A 22,114-nucleotide genomic window follows, 5' to 3' on the forward strand; every position below is an offset into this window, starting at 1 on the left:
ACAGGAAAATGAAACTTACTGCTAAAACACGTGCAAAAAAACAACATGGTTTGAGTTAGGAAACAAAAAACAACTCGACAAAAGTGTTGTCACCTCCTGGATTCAAACCTCGTTGTCCAGCATGTGACTAATGACACCAAGCATCCCCTCCTCCCTCCTCCCTCCTTTTTCCGTCACAAAATGTCCTTTGTTGCCTCTGTTGCGGGACCTTGGTCACACGACCCCGTGTCACAAACTTAACTTCCAAAATGTGAAACTGTCACGCCTCGACAGGCCAAAGTGAGGTAATTTCACATTTTGCTGTATGGACCAGCGTGTCTATTCACGCTTTGCTGTGATACTGTAGCCGCTAACATGGCTGCAGACCTCGAGCCCACTTTTTCAAAGACATGCAATTATAGTGCGCCACAAGCTAAATTAATCAGATAAGGAGAGTCTGTGCGCAGATTCCTCCACATGGAATATAATTTGGGATTCTCATTGGTTGTAACAGAGACCACCTTACTTATGGAAGACTTCCCTCATTACACAGTCTGGAAAATTACTTTTCCTAAAGTTATAATTGCATGAATAATATTTGCATGGGCTCTCTGTATGTAATCTGTCTCTCTTGACCCTGATTAAATCAGGTGAACAGTGATTGTGCAGTTAAAAACTACTGATGGCACAAAGAAATAATGTAGGAGTTGACAAATGGGGGTACAGGGGGGTAGAGACAGCACAATTATGAGCAAAAACCCAATCACACTGTCGACCCCCAACAGTTTCTCTCAGATTGATAAACTTCATGTCCAAAGGGCAGCTTCTTATCAGACGTGAGCTCTGCCGCGTAAATAAGTCTTCCAGCTCTTTCTAACAAGCTTTAATACACCAGAGGCATTCTCACAAGTCTTTCAAATGTGAAAAAGAAAACTTCTTCTACTGCTTGACATGCTGGCTCTCATCATCCAACATTATTTTGTTCCCCCAATCAAAGAGGACAATTAAGTCATTGTGCTGCAAACCATACAGTTTCATTATGTGGGCCAGAAGACTTGACAGCACGGATGTGGGTGGCATGTCTGAAAAATGAGGTAACTTTTGTTTTCTTAAATGAGAGGGGGTTGGTGAAGTAGTCCTGCAGTTATCCAAACTTCTGAGGTTACACTGATTGCTTAAATGGGTCATTTACACCTGGCAGAAACAAACTCGCTCGACTTCACATTTAACTTATAAAAGAAGCTCCTAACACGCAGCTGTCAGGAGACGCCTGCAGTGCCAGCAGCTGTGGGCCAACAGACAAGAACAAAGGAAACATCACATGACGATGTGAAGACAGATGAAATATTTCCCACCGTTGCTCTTCCTCCATGTTTTCCCTCACATGCACCTTTCTTCTATGTCCCTTGTGATCGTTTGTTAATTGTAGCTCATCTACTACCTTAACAGCATCACTCTCTGCTTTCTCTCCCACTCAAACATCCTGTTACTCTTTGTTTTCAGCTGCATGGCTGCTTTAATCACAACACCCACTTCACAATGAGCTGCTTCTGACCGACACCGTACAACACAACCGGTTCAGTGAGCTCACCTCCTCAAATTCCAGAGTCAGAGAGAAACAAGGGGGAAATTGTGGCAACAGCCAGTGCAACACTTGCATCTAGTGGTGAAAGGTGAAATTGCATCTGAGCAGTCCGCACATGGACCAACCCCAGGCACACATTGTTGAACCATGAGCAACAAATGAGCGAACCTGCCCCCAGTGTCTGAGCTGCTGTGATCACCAGTGAGTCCAGAACAAGATGATGACTTCCACAGGAATAAAGCAGCTATTTAGAATCACTTCATCATAAGTCCAATGGGCTGTGGAAAGGCAGCATTGACTTTTCCATGACTCGACATGTAACTGTGTCTGCCCGTCCTGACCCCTGGCTCTCCTACAGCAGGATGTTCCAAAACAAGTTCATAACAAAGCTCTTCCTTCCACGTATCTATGCTGACTCGAAAAGTTCTGCGAGGTAAATTTTCCTCCGAGTCAGCATCCTTGACCACTGTCGCCAAACTGCATCTCATCCGAGTAACAACTGCTTCTCCACTCTGTCTGCTCTATGGATTTCTCACATATAAAATGCTGCCAGAAAGTTACCATTATCCTCTCACTGCAGTCTCCTCTATTGTCACCCATGATTTAATGCAAGTGTTTTCAGTCCATTCAGCATCAGTCATGCCACATCTCTCATTCCTGTAGTCTGTTTTGCTTTTCTGTTTCTTTACTCTGCTTTGCTCCCATCACTTTGCTCACACAACAATAACTCCATTTAAAATAGATTTCAAACGTATCTTCGTCCAGACAGCTGTGGTCAGACATGAACATAATTCTTTGTGTTTAATAAGAGGGTGAAGGCAGGCTGGCAGCAGCAACACTGGCCTTCAATGTCTCTCCTATCTCCTGCAGCAGCCACAAGCGAAGTCCTCTCTGGGCAGGGGGATTTCTGCTCCCCTGACTGCATGCAACAACACGGTTCTGCTGACAGCTGTTTGAAGTTGCTCCGAGGCGAAGACTACTGCTGCTGTGTTTAGGAAAAAACATTTAAAGGACATTAGGCGGCTTGGATCTGACTTCAAATGGAAACTCAATCAGGGTGTGAAAACAGTCTGACTGTGCGGCAGCTCGCACTATTCACCGAGTCTGGATTTTATTTGGGAGTGACAGGCAGTAAAAGTCAGTCAAGTTATGAGGATCGCCCTTGTAAACATAATTTGTGGTTGAGGCAAGTGGTGGGAGAATGTTTGTTGTTGGTGGGTTTGCTGTTCCAATTTCAAGACTGTGAAGCTGACCTGAAATGAGATAAATAATCAGAGTTTAAGGCTGAACAGCACTGAAAACAGAACTAGGTGGAACAGTCGGGTTAATGACAAGTTATTCTTTTGATCACGTGAAATAGTTAAACTGGTAATGTTTGTTTTGGGCTGAGATGACTTGAGTTGAGATAATCGGGCCAGAGCTCTGCTGAGTTGGCAAAAATGAGCCCAACTGAAAATGGCTGAGTTGAGCTAAACTGGTACCGAATGAGCTCAAGTCTTTCTGGTTTGGGATGGAGGGGTAATGTTAGCCGGACTACATGCAGCCGAGTTGATGAGATTCACAAAGTGGAGCTCTTTTCATCTCTTCTTCAGGGATGAGAGAACAGGCCTAATGATGTCATTGTCATGGTAACAGCAGGCACTGTTTGAGGCTACAGATTCAAACCTTGCACTGGTTACAGGAAGCTGCAGCAATACATCAAAACTCTGAATTCTTTGTTATAATACCTCTGAGGATGATAAAATCCTACACCTCCCATGCATTCATCCCCCATTAAAACAGCTAAGGCTACTCCACAGGCCTCTGATGTGTGTGTGTGTGTGTGTGTGTGTGTGTGTGTGTGTGTGTGTGTGTGTGTGTGTGTGTGTGTGTGTGTGTGTGTGTGTGTACAGTACGCACAGGCTTGTGTGAAATCATGCATGCATCAGTGTGCGTGTCATGACTGTGTGTGTAAGTGTAAGAGATCTGGACGGGGGAGATTCGCCTCATTGCCTGCGCCACCGGCCGACTTCGCCCAGCGCTGGGCTCAAGGCCGGGGGGGAGGGAGGGGGGTCCTAAATGGACGGCGGTCTGAACAGATGCCTGACACATTCATGAGGACCAGTGGCAGAAAAAAACACATTTCTCCTGCCACCTTTCCTCACACATGCAGACACACACACACACACACACACACACACACACACACACACACACACACACACACACACACACACACACACACACACACACACATCTGTGGTAATGCACGCATAAAGTTGCTCAGAGGCTGACATACTGTCCACCTTCATATTTAAAAGTTGTACAAAGACATAAAACCTTTCTAGGAATGTTTTTAATAATATGATTTGAAACAGAAACCATCATCTCAGTTTTTTAAATTAATTGTTAAGAATGCAACACATTTATTGGATCTGTAATAATTGGATCTGCAATATAATCAATCTTTGAATTTAATATGTTGCAATGTCCTCTCCTTTAACAATGTACTTATACAATATACTTTTGACCTGAGCTTCATTCGGACAACAGGTCAAAGTATCTGCTGCAGTGCAGCTAAAATGAAGGAAGAATGTTTTTGAAAAGGAACTTTGTTTCTGAAATTACATCCTCTGCAGATCAGTGCAGCCTGAACTGAATGTGTGGTCACTAAAGATTTGTTCAGACACACAATCCACTGCCAATGGCCAAAGGGGAGCAGTAATCAATTAGGCTCACATGGTATTGCAGTAATTATGTACTCCAATTTACTCCTGGAGGGTGGAGAGGGGGAGAGAAAGGGGGGGTCGGGGGTGGAGGGAGAGGAAGGGAGAGGAAGGGAGAGAGGGTAGAGGAAACATTTCATGCTACTCCAAACCACTTCCATTCATGTATCTCTCAGATCGTATCGCATTATAGCGCCAGCACACCGATTCAACCTGGCACGGAGGAAACCAGGTCCATATTACCCACTAATTGGTCATTTCCAGGGGAAGCCTTGGTTTGCAGAACCTACTTCCAGGACAGGGCTTTCTTAAACAAGCAGAGGTTTAAGACAGAGGTTACATCTGGGTGGCAGGCAGGCCGACAGGCAGCCGTTGATTGGGTCCGTCCCAGTAGTAAGTGGGCTGATTGCAGAGCAGGCAACACGTTACATCAGCTTTTAGTTTCCTATTTACCTTATGTCGGAGGAGAAAGGTATAACCTGCAGGAGCTTCAAAGTGAATGGGGAGGAAGACAGACCGAATGCATTTCAATTACAGTGTCCTTGACTGTGAAACTACACAATTCACTGATGCTACTGATTATAGTGCCAGGGCCCCTTAATGTAAAGTCTGGGCAGAAAAGCAGTTCTCCATCGTGAAGTATTTTGTAATTGGACAAACTCTGTATAACTCTTGGCTTCCCGCAGTTTACTTGTCTGTTTAACTATCTGTTGATTGCAGGCATATACAACAGGTATACAAAAAAATCTTCCCCTCATGCATACAGATGCAGTGCAGGAACCTGGAAATACTTTACGCCCACTGCACATCACGAGTGTGGACATTTAACCTTAAACTTGATCTATAAATGTTTTTTATTTTACACTGCGGGAGCGGCTGATTAAAAGTGCAGCTTTCTATTTCACACCTCTGCCTCGAGACACTTCATGCACCGGACCTTAATAAGTTGTAATATTTAACGCAGACATATCCACTGCAGAGCACGTGAAAAAAAAGTACGCACACATGCACATATCTGTGAGGCAGCTTGGGACCAGGCTGCTAAGTACTACCAGATTTCAATCAAATGTCTGGCTATTGGATTTCTAGCTGCAGGTTACTGGTGATGAGCAGATCCATGTTTAATAGACGCTAACGTGTAATCCCTGTGTGACTTCCAAGTGTGTGTGTGTGTGTGTGTGTGTGTGTGTGTGTGTGTGTGTGTATTTCTTCTCTGTGTGTACATGTGCATCTTGTTTGTTTTGTTACAAACTCAGAGGCTGGTATTTATGTGTGTTCAGGTTTCCCTGCCTCCGTGTTTAGGTGATTGCTTTGCTGTATGTGAATGACTTCAGGGGAAATATGAGATTCAGCGATGATTGTCAGTGAATCAGTGAACAGTAGGTGAGTCTGGATCTGATTTCACTCATATTTTACTGGCACAGGGACATGTTGAGCACTGGGGGGCAGTGTACTGTAGGGTTGGACCAACACACACACACACACACACACACACACACACACACACACACACACACACACACACACACACACACACACACACACACACACACATCGCCCATCAAGCTCCACATGGGTGAGCAGGTCCAACAATAGGCTGCCTGTTACAGCGTCAGAGCCAGAACTCTCTTCACCTCCACCAACGGAAATCACTGATGGAATTTCTACAACTAGCTCAGCACGCCGTAACAGTAAAATCCATCCACTTCACCGAGTTACGGCAGTGGATGAAAATTTAAAAGGTTAACCAAACATGTGTGAGCCTGGACAGTCACACATCACACAGACCTCAATGAATATCTTTTAATTAATGATGTAACTTTAGAGCAGCATGAACACACAACAAGGTCATCTCAGGCACAGTTTTGTGTCATTGATTACAAATATGAAAACGAGCAGTCTGTGCAGAGTGTGTGTGTGTGTGTGAGGGTGTATGGGTGTGTGCACGTGTGTGTTCGCCTGGGTGCCGCTCTACTGTAATAACATCGGCAGGTGGCCCGGCTAGCCCCTTCCCCTCTGCCTTCCCCCCACTGCTCCACTGCAATGGAAAGCAGGTGTCCAACCCTGGTCTGGGGACAGAATTGAATTAATGTGCAAAAACAAATGACTCCATCAGCACTGTCTACGAGGCCCGCAGTGACAGGCCTGCAGTCTTTAGACAGCCCAAAGCTGGGCGCGCTGTCACCTGACACTGGGCTGAGCAGGCTAATATCCACACCTATTACACGAGGATTCATAGGAAAACAGCCGGGGCTAAAGGTGAGGAAGAGGAAGGAGGGGAAGGACGAGAAGGGAGGTTAGGGAGGACAAAGCCATATTCCTGGAATTACCTAGAGATCTCATTTAGCCGGTAACCGCTTGTTTGTCTGTGGTGAACATCCAAAAAGGAGTGTGTTAGTCCCCTCAATCTGCAAGGCTTTGAGGAAATGTTTTGTCTAATTGGAAGCGACGGTAGTCAATACACAGGCGGGATCCCGCCCTTGAATGACATGCCCAACTCTAATACTGTCTCCAATTTCAGGATTACCCTGATAATAACTGCGGCAGCCATTTCCAACATACACACACGCACACACAGACAGACTCACAAAACACACAGGCAGTTCTGGCATTGACATCGTAGCAGGGCACAGAGAGTGAATGTCTCAAACCATTAACTGCGTTGCCTCCAATGAGGCTCTCTTGGCAGGGTGCTCATGAGAACCATCTAGAGGAGCTGTAAAAATGACAAAGTCAATATTGAAGATGACTGCAATTACAGGCTTTCAGGGGACCGAGGAGTCGTTGGTCTTCCTGGGAAGTGTGTCTGCATGTATGCTGACTTCTCTTTTTCATACTGTTTCTCAGAGGCTAACCCACACTTTGTGTTTATAATAAAAAGTTACCAGAAGTGCTTTTAATCAATCTAATACCAAATTAAAAGTTCACACATTTGAAACTGTAATGTGGACTGTCCCGTCATCTTACAGCCTCGCGGTTGAAGTTATTGCTCCATACAGTGAATACCATTCACATAAATAGGTTGCTATCAGCAGCAGGATCTAGAATGCAGGACGCCTATATTTACACATGTTTCCCTCCGGTTTCCAGGCAACTAAGGGCTTTCCCTCATGACGAACACCGAGTGCCCCCACCAGTCACCCATCCCGGCTCGTTTTCACCCCCACCACCACTGCAACTACCACTAGCCCTGGTAATCTTATCATGTCCCGTCATTATACCCCTCTCCCCCTCAAAAAAGCAGCCACCCAGAGCTGACGTCCCTGAGACTCCCTCGCTCTTAACTCGCACTCTCAAAACTCTTTTCAATCATTTGGTGATTTGTAACAACTCCACACAGCCCCCACACCCCCGCTCCTCATAGCTGCCGGAGCTCAGACTCAACTTTCTGTCACTTCATACCAGCTGAGGGGGGGGAGGGAGTCGATGGGTTCGGACAGAGGCCACCGTATCCCGTAATGCTCAAGCCAACAGCCAAACTTTGATATTGGGGATTAAGCTCCCGTCGGGATGGCACAACATGGCGGGGCGAAGCCAGGCGAGGCGGCCCCATAATTTCAGCCCCCTAATTTGTGAAAAAATTTGTGGAATGACATCAGCAGCTATCAAAACAAGAACAAGCGGGGAAGGAGGGGGAAATGAAGGGTGTCCTGGGGATTCTCGCTGGCGGACAGTGGCTGATTGAGTCGGGGTGTGGTGGTGATGAGCTCTAATGTCGTAGTCTGTCGGTGCTGCAGTCTGATAGACATGGGGGGGAAAAGGGGGGGGGGGGGCTAAAGAATGGGATAGATTGGGATCAGATGAGGGGGGCCACATCTCTTTCTCCTTCACCCCACTAAATACCAGTGGCCCAGTATGTGGGGGGTACCAGGGGGTCAAAGTGAGGAGGGGGGTCAGGGGCATTATCAGCTCTGATAGCATTATCTGGGAGCAGAGAGGGAACGCGCTGGGCGGTGATGTATACAGACCGGAGAGCTGCTGGCCACCGTGTTACGTACAGGCCCGTCTGCATTTTCAGACTGTCACACTGTCCAAATATATCAGCCTTCTCCAACACACAGCAGACAGTCAAATCATTCATAATGCATGCTTGGCCCAGTGAGTTCATCAGCAACAGATGCATGTGGATCAGTGGAGAGGACATCAACAAGCTCATCAGGTTTGAAGGTGCCCTTCCTTCTGCGTCATTAATAAGTAACACACTGCCAGCTTTATCTTAATTTGGTGTGTTGATACTTGGGTCTATAAATACAGAATAAAAATAATACTCAGCGTTGTAATATCAGATGATACCAACTGTTAAATGGTCCAAAGGGGGAAAAAAAAATAAAAAAATCCAATATGGAGGCTGTCAGCTTTCTATTTAAATAAATTGCTCACCTTTTTCAGAATTGTCAGTAATGTTTTATGTTATTGGCTATTGGAAGTGTTTACAAGGACTTGATGGATGAGCGAGCTACCATCCTTTCATTTCTCAATCTGAGCTGCTCCGACTATCTCTCATCCCTCAATTTATGACCTCCCTGAGAGGTCATCAACAGGGTTACACGTTTGGCATTCCCAATAGTGAAGACTGGGGGGGGAAGGAGTGAATGGTAGGAAGGGAGTGAGGAAGACAGGGAGAAGGAGAGATAACGAGTGGGGGAGACGTGCTGATGGCTGCAGGTCAAACGCCTGAAAGCAGCAGTCAATAAAATAGAGGCCCACTTTAAGAACATGATAAGATTTTGCCCTAAGTGTTCGCTATACGTCACAACAATAACCCTGCTCGAACCGCCATGTTTGGACCGTTGATGGAAGTCGTCTACACACGCGGCAGGTGTTTCTCACTTTGAGCAAATTAAGTTGCTTTCACTCCCAAAAAATGCTGTTAATGTTCTGGTTCTGCTTAAAGGGTCTCAAATCATTCTGATTAAGAGCAGTGTGACTCACTTCTGTCGAGAGACAAACGCAGACTGCTATAAAATATAAGAATGTTATACAAGTAATTAAACAATCTAGCTTGTAAATTAGAGATTGGCCTCCAAACTGCAGTGCACCATGTTTTGCTGGGAAAGGCACCTTTCCTGGAGTAAAACCCAACGTTCGCACATACCTACAGAGGGAGCAGGGGCACAACTGTTTGGCTTTCATTTCAAAACCCTCTTAAAGCCCTCAAAGCCCTCTAATCACTGACTTACATCAAAACATTCAGGAGTCTGGCCTAATTAGCCAAAATCAACTGGGGCTAAACTGCATTTCTGTGCTGCACACGGTGGAATTCACTTTCCAGATCAACATCCAACAAAACCCCACACAAACTGTCAGACCAAATCAGCTTCCTAGCTCGCTCTTTGTTCTGCCCTCTTCCATTATTTCATATTTATTAAAAACACCACAATTAATTTCCTCAGTTTAATCAACTTCATCAGTAAATATTCAGAGCTGGTGTCTGCTGGCGAGGCCATTCCCACATTATTTAAAAGAAAAGACCTTACAGTGAGGGGAAACTGCACCACACTTATCACCACCGTGACTTATGCAAACCCCATGCTTGTTGCCTTCGGCACACCAAATCTGCATGCGATTTCATTAAGAAACTTTTCCCAATGACAACATTAACTTTATTTTCAGCTCCTGGCGCTGGACAGGGTTAGCTGTGCCGTGTGTCGGCCTTCAACTTGAAACCCCGGAGTTAATTCAGAATGAGAGAGAGGACCCCAGGGGGTAATGGATATCTCTATGTGGTATCAGTTGTTTTTATGTGGCCCGATACATCGCAAGTTAACAGATGCTTGCTGCTCAGTCAGTCGGTGTTCTGTTAGAAGTGTCTGGCTCACAGAGGAAGAACAGTCAGCCAAACACATCATTAATAAATGTAACTGATGATGCAATCAGCAGGGCCTAAAGTGAATGAATTTATTACTGTCATCCCACTCAACTCAATCACCTACACGGAGCCAGCTCCCACTCACGTACCCATACACCCCCCTCCCACACACACACACACGCACGCGCGCGCACACACACACACACACACACACACACACACACACACACACACACCTTAAGCCTGCTAAAACTGAGCATGAATTTATTCTTCACCAAAACCTTCCTTCAACAACTTGACACTGAATTTGTCAGACAGCAGCTCCAGCGTCCGGAGGATCCACCGAGCGACTGTGAGAATCCTTAAAACAGGCTGCCAGAAAGACAAATACAGGAGACAGAGGCATGGGGGACACACACAGGGGTGAATGAAACGGAGACAGAAAAAAGGACAGACAAATATGAACCACTGGTGCCCGAGGTCCCAGGCAAATAAACACTTCCCAGTTCGATCTGTCTGTCTCTATCGTGCTGTAAATCTGGTGAACAAATTTAAAGGGGTGGGGTGTGTGTGCGTGCGTGCGTGCGTGCGCATGTGTGTGTGTGTGTGGTGTGTGTGTGTGTGCGTGCGTGTGCGTGCTTGTGTGTGTGTGGTGTGTGTGTGTGTGTGTGCGTGCGTGTGTGTGTGTGTGTGTCTAATCTCTCTACCGTGACTGAGATCCAGGAAACTGCTCCATCTGCTACCAATGTAGCCACTTCCATTAAATTTCCTCCCACAAAAGGGCATCACAGAGAGCCCATCACTTTTCAGTCTTTATCTCTGGAGGCGGGCCTCCACCTCCACCTCCACCTCCACCTCACTGCACTAGCCAACACGTTCCTCTATCCATCAGGAAAAAAAAAACATTTATTTAGACAAGTCCACACACACATGTAGACACATACATACACACAACACAGTAAGTTAAGGAAGCTCGTCCTGGGATGAAGCAACAAGAAAAGGTTCTCTGCTTCCGTAAAATGCTTCTTATTGGGTTCATCAGATTCAGCACTCCTCTCAGTGGATACTGGAAACCTTGAGGACACTAATACACATCCTGCAAGGGCCAGAGAAGCATCTGTAGACTGGTACCGTACTAAAAAAGTCTGCTGTCGGGTCACAACCTCGACTTCAGACCAGACAGCCTGCACATGACCCATTTCTACCAGTTCTGGGTGAACTGTAGTTTCCTGGTTTGACAAATAGATTTTCATCTCTGGGATCTGAGAGCAGTCTCACCCAAGTCCACTTTGTCGCTGGCATTTCTGATTGGGCTCCGTTGGGTGAGCAATGACAAATAAACACCACTCAGGATCACAGAGCCAGACTGAAGAGGCCATGACAGGCCCTCCTCTCAAATGTATTCACCTCCCCAGTGGAAAGAAAAACAGGCTGAGGGTGAGCTCCAGTTGGTTTGGTGGCTCCGGGAGGGCTGCGAGCACCGTGACTATACAGCACCAACACCTACCGACAGTTAGAATAGAGGAGGAATAGGGAGGAAGTAGAAGGACAATACAAAACAGAGGACAAAATTAGCTCTGATTAAGAGCATATAGATTGATTTACTAATGCTGATGAATATATTTTGAACTCCATGACTGCTCCCTTTGGCCCAGTAGGAGCCTCTAACTGTGGCTCAGACCCTCTGAAGAATGCCACCCATGTGGGAGGGAGGGTGAAGGCGGCAGGGCCAGGCCGGGTCGGGATGGACTGACGGCCGAGCGGCGCAGACTGAAATAGCAGAGGCATTTAAACAAGTTAACTAATCAGCGCTCATTATAGACGATGTCTAGCCAGAACACAAACAGAGGCTCAGCGAAGGCTCAGGGTGAACTGACACTCCGCGACAACTGAGCGACCGAGGTTGTTAGCTGAGCGGCCGCGAGCTTCACCCTGTGAAAAGGTAAATGGTGGCAATTAGAAATGCCGTGTAATGATGAATGATTGAGGTGCTTGCCCCCCATGTTATTTCTTATGTAAAAAATGTAACAGCAACATGAAAATAATAAACTGAAAAATGTATATAGGATGTCCATCTTGAAATAAGATGAATGTCTTTATTTGTCTGTCTTTGTAACATTTTCAACACAGCATTTGGGTTTTGATGGTAAAATTTGACAGTACAATTAAATTGGATCTCTTTTTAAAGATGCATTTAATTGATTACAACAGACAGGCAACAGAGGAAGTTGTTTACTGACTGTCTGTCGTCCCTAATTTTACATCCCGTCCCACCAACAGGTTGACCTTTACATTTTTACACATTAAAATATCTCACCTGCAGGATGGATGGCCTTGACATCTGGTACAGACACTCATGGTGCCCAGAGGAGGAATCTTAATGACTTTGGTAATGTCTTGACTCTTGCACCAAAATGAGGCTCCCATTTGTGGTTTGGCGTGAAATGTCCTAACAACTGCTGGATGGATAGTTGTGACATTTACAGACATTTACGCCTCCGTCAAGAAAATGTAACGTCATTGCTCGTCCCGGGACTTTTCATCCAGCGCCATGAACAATGAAGACATTTATTTGTGCCACTCTTTGGTTCATGACCTCCTCCATCACCCTCAGATGTGTTGGGTTATCTGATGGTTACAATGCTAACATGCTGGATTAACATGGTGAACATGGTCACCAAATTACACCACCGAACTTAAATAAACCTTTGCAGAGCTGCATGGCTGTTGTTGAGGTAATGGTGGGCACATATAGTTGCATGTTGTGTCATACCAGCTGCACCAAGTCCACAAAGACAAACTGCCAGAAAAACATTCTGGTGCCTGCAGATAAGAACTCGTGTTTTTCATCAAACATGAGGTAAAGTAGAATTAGCAGAAAACATTTCAATCAAGTTACATATACGATTCAAATTATTCTTCAAACATCATGTTGTTATCACAGAAAAGTGATTTCTTAACATGGTTTGTGAGGATTTATTTTGAGTGACAGTCACTGAGTTCTGCTCCTAGCACCCTTTGACCCCACAGCACTTGTTTCCTTATCACACAAGATAGCAACAGATTTCCAAACAGCGTTGGTAGCCAGCTATCAGGACCCTCAGACAGATGGAAAAAAACCCACAAGTAATGCCTTCATTATGCAGCAGCCTGTGGCTTCCAGAAGATGGAGATCAATAAAGCATTCACCTTTGTACTGGGCAGTCACTGCGAGTGTCTGTGATGGCACCGGCCAAGATGGGAGAAGGATAAGGAGAACATACAACACATCTTCATACAGATCTATAAGGTAAACAAGGTAACACAACCCATTTTGAAAGTACAGCTTATGTGAAAGATTGATTTTGGAATAATAACAGATGTGAAAGTGCACAGCAATAAGAACAAACCTTCCTTTGGTCACTGACATTCGAGGATTAGGGAGCGACTGTTTATTGAACACCAGCCCGTCCTTATCACATCACAATCAATACTATACAGCTTCAGCTGCATCCCAGAGTAGTTAAACAGATGCACTTTATATTCTGAGCCCTTTTTGTTCAGCGCTCACTTTGCCTGCAGGCCTCATTGCTCTAATGTCTCTGTTGGATGTTCTGTCATCAGCATCGGCCCATCGGCCACAGAGGACACATAGACGGGGACTGATGGTCTATCGCTTTGGAGGCTGATGTGGAGGCCAGATAGCAGCCTTATCATTATCTTATCACAGGCATCTGCTGCCCAGATGATCTGCCGCCCTTCTCTGCTGACAATCAGCTCATTTTTATGCTCCCATGCAACAGTGTTCTTTGAAAGGCCATAATCACAGCCATCACCCCATGAGCTGATGAGGTCATCGTCCAATCGTCTGGGGGGGGACGCACACATCCATCTTTCTTACAAACATGCATACACGAAGGGGAAAGACACGTATACACGTCACCTATCGACAGCCACAAATGCACAGTGACAAGCAGAGGAAGAGTACAAACACACGGGTACATAAACGCTCTCTCTCATACACATGTGTTGTGAGAGTGGACGAGTCAACAGACAGCAGACAGTTTAGGTAGACTGATGGCTCCAGTCTGGGACAGAAGCTGTTTGGATGTTATAAACTCCACTAAAGTATACAGGCAGAGTGATTCTCTATCAGGAAGGAGACATACATTATGTCTTTACCAGCACCGTAAAATACTGAGCGATGTGAGGAAGCCCAGGCAACGTTTGTGGATTCATATAAAACAAGATGTTGTACAAATAACTTTTTTATTGATATAGATTTGATCAAATATAAAGTTTTTATTATAATATGGAACCCTCACCATTCATGTTTACAAAATCATTGTTTTCCCATTCATTAAAATTACTTGCATTACTTCATTATTTTATTAATTACTTTATTACGTTTTTATTCATTTTACCACAGAATTATCTCAACATAAGCCTCAAACGTAATAAAAAATTAAATACAGAAGAAAATGATTTCTAAAATAACCATGAATAAATAAATCAAAAACCTCCTCTGATCCAGGGAAACACGAGTTAAACTATTATCTATGTCTACGAGCAGTTTGATTGTGATACAATTGAAAATTTCCTGCAACAGGTACATCATAAAGTCTTGTTGAGTGTCAATGAAATGCTGATGTTGCTTCTGGGAATATTTATCTTCTTTAATATGGGCTAATCTGATTACGCCGACCAGGCTGAGCTGAAGCAGTCTTTATTTTGAAGATATGGAGCAAGTGCTTTTATCATGAAGCCAGACCGAAAAAGAGGTTCAAAGTCACTCCAGGAAATCAATAGACAGTAGCTCTGATAACACCTCACTACTTCATGTTTATTTGTTTTTCTCTTGTTCACCATTAGAGGGCACCACTGGTTTTGTTTCCCACCAAACATGTCAACAATAAAAACCGAAATGCTGCTTATAATACTGACAACACGGCACGAAATCTGTCCCGTCCACCAAAGATTCTGTCTTGTTGGTAAAACAAAATGTCTGTCTTTGTGTACATCCATGTGTCAGTTCTTTGGCCAGGCAGCCCTGCACAGCTGATAAGACTGACAACACTGACACCCATATATTGCTTCATATTGCTTCTGAACTTGCATACAGTTATTATCTGCATGAACTCTGCTTGAGGACAACTAACGAAGATGTGTGATAAAATGATGAGATATGACATGTAACTACTATGCTGACTGTGCTGTACACACCAAAGAGTACACAGGAATTTTTTTAATGTTCCACTTTTATTGCATTTGCTCACAGCTGAAAGATGTTTTGATAAAATACCACTCTCATTTTCTCTTCTGTGTATGTGCTTCCAAACTCTTCCAGGGTTGCTTGAGGTTAATACAACTTTTTTGGGGGAGACTTTTTCACATATTGTAACAATTTCAACTGCAAAGCCCAGATGGTGTTTGATTTTATTAAACAAGATTAATTTTCCACTCATGAGCTGACTGGCCAGGAGGCCGTTCATGGTCCAACTATGACAGGTTGCAGTGTGTTCAGCTGGATTAGCCCCGGCATTTCATCACACTGATTTATATCTTACGCAGAGAGATACCGACACCGATTCACACAAATATACATGTACGAAATACAAATACTCCAAACGTGTCCATCTTCATGTCTACGAAATAGACAAACGTCAGCTAGTTTTAATGATGTTTACATTCATGGTAAAAAAATTGACAACAAAAAGAAAAAAAATGTGAATCACCAAAGTTGAATAATGAATCACATCGTTCTTTGAATGCTCTTTAATGTATTGTGGTCAGCTCTGTAAATCATCGTCACATATTCTCTGGCATTATCGATAAAGTAAAACATGTGCATGGTTTACTTTTTATTTATTTTCTTACTGGACAGAATCACAAAGAACATGGTGTGTAAAGTTCCTGACTGTCTCAGTGGCCACCCAAGTCTTTACAAAAATCTTTGAGAAGCACTGCTGCTCCCTCCATGTTTGACTGATCGAGATCCAGCGAATGCGTTACTGGAAAGCAGGATGGTTTGTGATCTTTCCACTTCATCGAGATCCTTTTTTTTCACTGAGAAGCCGAGTGTGAAAAGGAGGTTCAAAGGAATTAATGTGCTGCTACTGACTTCTGAACCTGCACACGAACTAGAAAATTGACATGCAAGTTTTTGTTTGCAGGTCGCTCACAATGTCTAAATCCTAAACTGGCAAACAGGTGAGTGCACACACTCGAAACCTAACGCAAAAAAAACCCTGTTTTTATCACCCTGAAGGGTCAAAGCCCACCGCCTCTGCGCCTGTCCGCGGTCAAAAGAGCAAAAGCTTGAGTATAAAAGGAAGAAAATTCCACAGGTTTCAAGATAAGAGTTGCTGATGATGCACAGAGCCAAGAAAGTCAATGGAGTCCTGTTTTTCTCCACCTAACTCGTCTATCAATAGAGGCCTCGGATGAGCTCCAAATAAAACAATCTTCCCGCTGCCTGGAACGCATCTTAGGCTTTATTGTGAGCAAAGGTCTGCAGCAGCTGGCACTAAGAGGTCCAACGCTGAAATAATCTTATCTGCCATCAGCTATAAATATTTGACAGAGAAGGGAGAGAGGGAGAGATGAGGAGAGAGGAAAGAAGGAGGACAGGCAGGGTGGTGAGGCGGAGAGGCAGCGGGGGGGTCTGAAGCAGTGACAACTGTGCCTTGCCAGATTTTTAACAAATTAAACACCATTCAGAGCTGAGGATTTGCTGGTGTCTTCAAAGCAGGAACATATTAAGATGCACTTCATAGGCATGTTGTGGCCTTCGGTTGGCCCAGACTGTACTTACTTTACACTCCATGTTCCTCATCAGCATCACAGGCTCATTCTTCTGTATGGAAACACAGGTGGTACCACAAATAAACACTATAAAACCGTCTGGATAGCTTTTATATTTGTACAGCACTCCCATAACACTTCTAATCAAAGGAAACAACCGCCAAAACACATTTCAGGTGGTCTGGGAGAATGCGTGTGTGGGGGTGGATGAAGGGAGGGAGAGGGGGTCAGTCTATTCTTACATCTAACTACGTCAGATTTTTTTCAAATTCATTCCATATTACCCACCGACTTGTTCTGTTCCTCTCTCCAGCTCATGACCCAAACCCTCACACAAAAGCAGAAGATTATAGGAAGAGTGGAAAAACAAAACTAATTACTGGAGGTATTTCAACCAGCCAATGCTGCTTAAAAAGTAATTACATGGGTTTAGAGCTCTGGCTGTGGTTGGGGTGGCTGCAAATCTCACACTGGCAGACCTGTTCCCCGTGTAAAATCTGACTGCTGCCGAAAGTGACAGCAGGAGAGGACGACCTGCGTGGATGAAGAGATTAGCATCATGTTGCTGTCATCCACTTCAAAGAAAGAGGAAAAGAAGTTCTCTGAAGTTGAACAAGGAAGTTTTATTTCCACAAGAAAGAGTTTTGAAGAAATACTTTAACATTTGGATGGGGTTTTAGATGAGAAAGCAGATACCTGTCCAACTATAATCTAATTAGCTCAGCTCAGAGACTGAAAGTAAGCAGCAGGCCCGATTGTGCCCCAAAGTAACAAAATCCACTTATAAAAGTGACTAATTAGCAGGAAATATCTGGTTTATGTAATCACAGAAAAGTTAAAGTCACCATTTTGCAGCGGTTCATGTGCTGGACTATTTCTTGGCTGAGAGCAGTAACATCCTGGAGTCTCTCCACATAACCCTTTGTAAAAATGGCTGATATTACACTCATTTTAATCATTGAGCTTTGAAGTAGCTGATAGACAGATTTTTTTTCCACTGAATTTTCCTCGCTGTTTTACCCTGTTTCCAATCTTTGTGCTAAATCGGCTGACTGCAGCTTTCTAAATCAAGACAGATATATATGTGATACCAATTTTCTGATCTAAGAAAGGGAATAAAGTTACTTTCCAAAATTCTAATTATTCTTCATTTCACTTGAGGTTTAAATACAGTAATATTATCATGTTTATTGATTCTTTTGCAATATAAAGCTGTCCAATATATCATGTCATAATTTTACAGGTTTTTGTACCATTGCCTATAAACACACGTAAAACAAACAAAAGTTCACTTTAAAACCCAATGAAATTCTTTACATCTTTAAAAACTGTTTTAAAAAACACCACAACACAGGTAGCGACGTTTTACAAGGAAATCTAGTCGTTTAATCACCAATTAACTACTGTAAACTGTTATCTTTGGGTGGATGCACCTTTGAACACTATCACAGGTGAAGAGATGCACACAAAGGGTGGTAAAGCCATAAAATTAGGGTAGCTATTTGACAAAAGGCAGATACCAGTCGGTATAAGGCAGAGGTGAAGGCTGTGCACCGAGGGAGCTGATAAGAGCAGCTCATCTTTCCTCAGACCACTCACTGCCAGTTGCAGGGAGCTCTCTTTAAAGTGGAGGCAGTTATCTGAGGCCGCTTTCTTGTTTTCCATCCCTAATGAACAAAATGTGGTGAATGGATGGTGAAAAAAATGTCTCTTTGATTTAGGAAGACAATCGTTTTTATCTGACAACCATGAAAAATAATTTAAGGAAGTGGATTGGACTAATCCTTGTTGATCACTGCCTCCGAGCACCTTTACCCTTCAGCTAATTCATTCATTGTTTTGGAGTAAAAGATCCAGGCATTTCATGAGAGCATCCACCTCAACCGAAGCTTAACCTCTTTTCTAAGTGGGACCTGCCTGCTTATGCAACATGACAGTAAATCTCCAACCATAAACTACTGTTTATGCCCGGGCTGTAAAAGAAAAAGGTGTGTTTCCTCTGCCTGGTTTACTGCACGTTCTCTGTAGTCCTTCCATTATTTCACAGGCTTTTATAAGACTGTCTGTAAAAAGAATCAAATGCAAATGTTTGGGAATAAAAAGCAAACACGAGCCACTGTGCTCTCCATGTAAGCAAAGTTAATTGCGCTGTTAAACTGAAATATGAGTATGAGTTTCATGCAAGACACATTATCCGAAATGACGTACGTGTATTGTGAATTCCCTTAAAACAAGCGTTTGTTTTGTGTGTTGGATCTCCATCCGTTCTCCTTTTTAACCCTTAAAACTCCCCAAATCCAAAACTAGATTTGTGTACAAAGCTGGAAAATAGTTTGTACATTTACATCGACTATCTCTCAGCAAGTCCTCTTTTTGATCATCCTTCACGTGGCAACATGTACTTAGGCGAAGATTAAACAGGAGAAAAGAAGGAGGAGGTATGTTATCATGTATGTTATCGGTTATTAGAAGTGACAAAGAACCAAACCACTCTCTTTCAGTCAGCTCCTGTCTCCACCATGATGATATATGGAGATTGGAAAATGCTCCAAGAGCAACAAAAATCTGTATTTAAAATGTCACGCTTCTATTAGAATTGCATTAGAAACCTGTGTAAATACGCCAAGTCCCATGACAGCCTCAGACGAGCAGAGCAGGACTTCCTCCTGGAGATTGTAGATGGAGTTTTGGAGAAGATGAAGCACACAGGCCGGGGACTGGGAGGTGATTTGATACAGCTAGCATTTAGAACAACAAAGCACAGACAAAAGCAGCCACTTGGACGGTGCTTCAAAGACTGGTGTGTTAAACACTTGCAGAAAGACATTCTTTGGACTCGTGATCATTTGAAATAGCGGGAAAGAAGAATTAGGGAGGAAGTTGAGGAGGAGGAAGGCAGAAAAGATGAAGAAGAGGAAGCCAAACGCACTAAACTGTCAACTTGATGATTCCACAGCAACATGAAAGGGACGGAGAGTCTCTACGACTTTGGGTTTAATCTGCAGAGTCCATCTCCTCATTCCGCCGTCCTCGTGTCTTCCTGTTGGCGGAGCAGCCCACAGATACACGCTCGGCTCAACTGTTGCTTTTCGAATTAACGATAATTCATTGCAGGTCAGCTGGTGTCCTGTGGCTCCAAATGACCTGATGCGCAGAGTAGATGTGCTGAGTCAGCAGCAAGACGGAGCCCATCTTTAGCCAGAAATCGACTCTGTCTCTCATCAGGTGGCTCAGTTCAGTTCCTGTACCAAATCTAAAACTCTGGCAGTCCGTTATTAGGCCCGCTGGATCAGGGCTACTGGCACGGAGATCTGAGAGCCTGTACACAATATAATGTGAAATAATAAACTTCCTCAAAGCATCAATTCTGTAAGTCATAGCCAGTTTTGCATGTGGTTTAAGGAGGCTTTTGTTGAAAAAATTAATGGCAGATTGCTGGGGACACAACATAATTAAAAGCAGATCAAACATATCTGCAGTTCGATGTATTTGAACTGTTCTCGGTTACAGTCACACCTTGGACAACAGAGGGCACCAGCTGTATTTTCTCAGATTCTGTTCCACAAAGATGGGGAAACACCACGTTCTGCTATTTAGTGGTTTGAATAAGGTTATCCTCAGTGGAAAAACATCCTCCGAGAAACGTAGTTAAGACATAAAAAGACAATGGACATTCTTTAGTCTCCCACTTCAAATGAACATGATTTCATTATGCAAATATTATGAATGAAAAATGAAGTCTTGACCCTATAATTCTCTCTGTGTTGGAGATATGGAGGTTTTGTTTTTCATGACATTTATTTTCATTATTGCAAGCACAAAAATGTGCTTTATTTGATTATACAGGGGGAACAGAGGACATTTTGATAAATCTTCCAGTAACTCAACCTTGGTTGTGAATGCTACTGCAGCGAGAGCAGGGTGTTTTCCCTCCTAATTATTTTACCAGTCCCACTTGCTTACTCTCTGAGTGATTAATCAAAGTTAAGAAAAGCCAACCATCATCTGGGGCATGTTTCGCATTTCCTCCTGCTGGTGGAGGATCCGTCTCTGCCGGGCTGCTTGGCCTTATTACAAGTTAATTGAAACCTTGTTTAGAAATACCAAGGTCAACATTTCCAGCCATGTTATCCCAATTAGTCTGCAATGAATCCTTTTAAACAGGGGGTATTGAGTGGCTGACCCGATGTGCTACTTGAATTCCCGGCGGGACACCCACATTCAGAGCCTGGGAATGAGAGAGGGTGACTGGAGGCAGAGACACCAGGGAGAGGGCCTGAAGGGAGGGAGGGTGCTGGGTACTGCCGCTGCCCTGGGTCTCCATTTCCAGTGGAAGTTCACAGGGAACTCTCTCTGAGTGTAATCGTTTTCCTCTAACCAGCTCTGGATTCTTACTTTGATTGTGTTCAAGTTATAATTTAGATGTTGTGTAACTCAGGCATACATTACGGCCAAATGAATCCCAGTCAGCTCCTTTCATGTCTGACTCAGCTGCCTTATCTGGAAAATAAATGCAAAAATACCCCACTAAAAATAACTGAAACACTTTTGGTTTATATAACTGAGGAGAACAGGAGGGTCATGTGCCATAGAGGTTGTCACGCAGAGTTTTATTCCAAGCAACGTCTTTATCAGGTGATTTCACTGATGACAGAAAAGTAATCACTGAAATGAGCTGGTCAGAATGAAATGAAACAGGTTTTTGACACGTTCTCTTTCTTGTAATTAAAAACAAATCACACTTGACGTGTGCGGGCATTCATTATACACTAATTATGAGTTTATAAAACAAACTCTTTTTCCCTGAAAGTTCTGATTTATCCATCTTAAAAAATTTCGCCTTGGGGATTAATAAAGTAACTACCAAACCTAACCTAACCTTAGAGGCAAAAAAGTAGATAAACAAACATGGATGCCTCACAACAGCTAATGTGGGTTGTGATTGTAATGTAATAATGCAGCACATATTTAATGAATATTGTCATTTTGTTGATGCACAGCAGACGATGTTTTACCTTCACACAGTCACATTCCTGCATTGATGAACCTCTCGAGTCTGCTTACATGCTGTAAAGACACAGAGCACACACACACACACACACACACACACACACACACACACACACACACACACACACACACACACACACACACACACACACACACACACACACACACACACACACACACACACTGATGACTGATTACAGTTCTCAGAACAAGTTTCTGCATCTGGAAAAGGCAACACGGTCA

Source organism: Embiotoca jacksoni, unplaced genomic scaffold (genome assembly GCF_022577435.1).
Source record: "Embiotoca jacksoni isolate LCO1_2020_lvr unplaced genomic scaffold, fEmbJac1.0.p SCAF_50, whole genome shotgun sequence".
Classification (NCBI taxonomy): Eukaryota; Metazoa; Chordata; class Actinopteri; family Embiotocidae; genus Embiotoca; species Embiotoca jacksoni.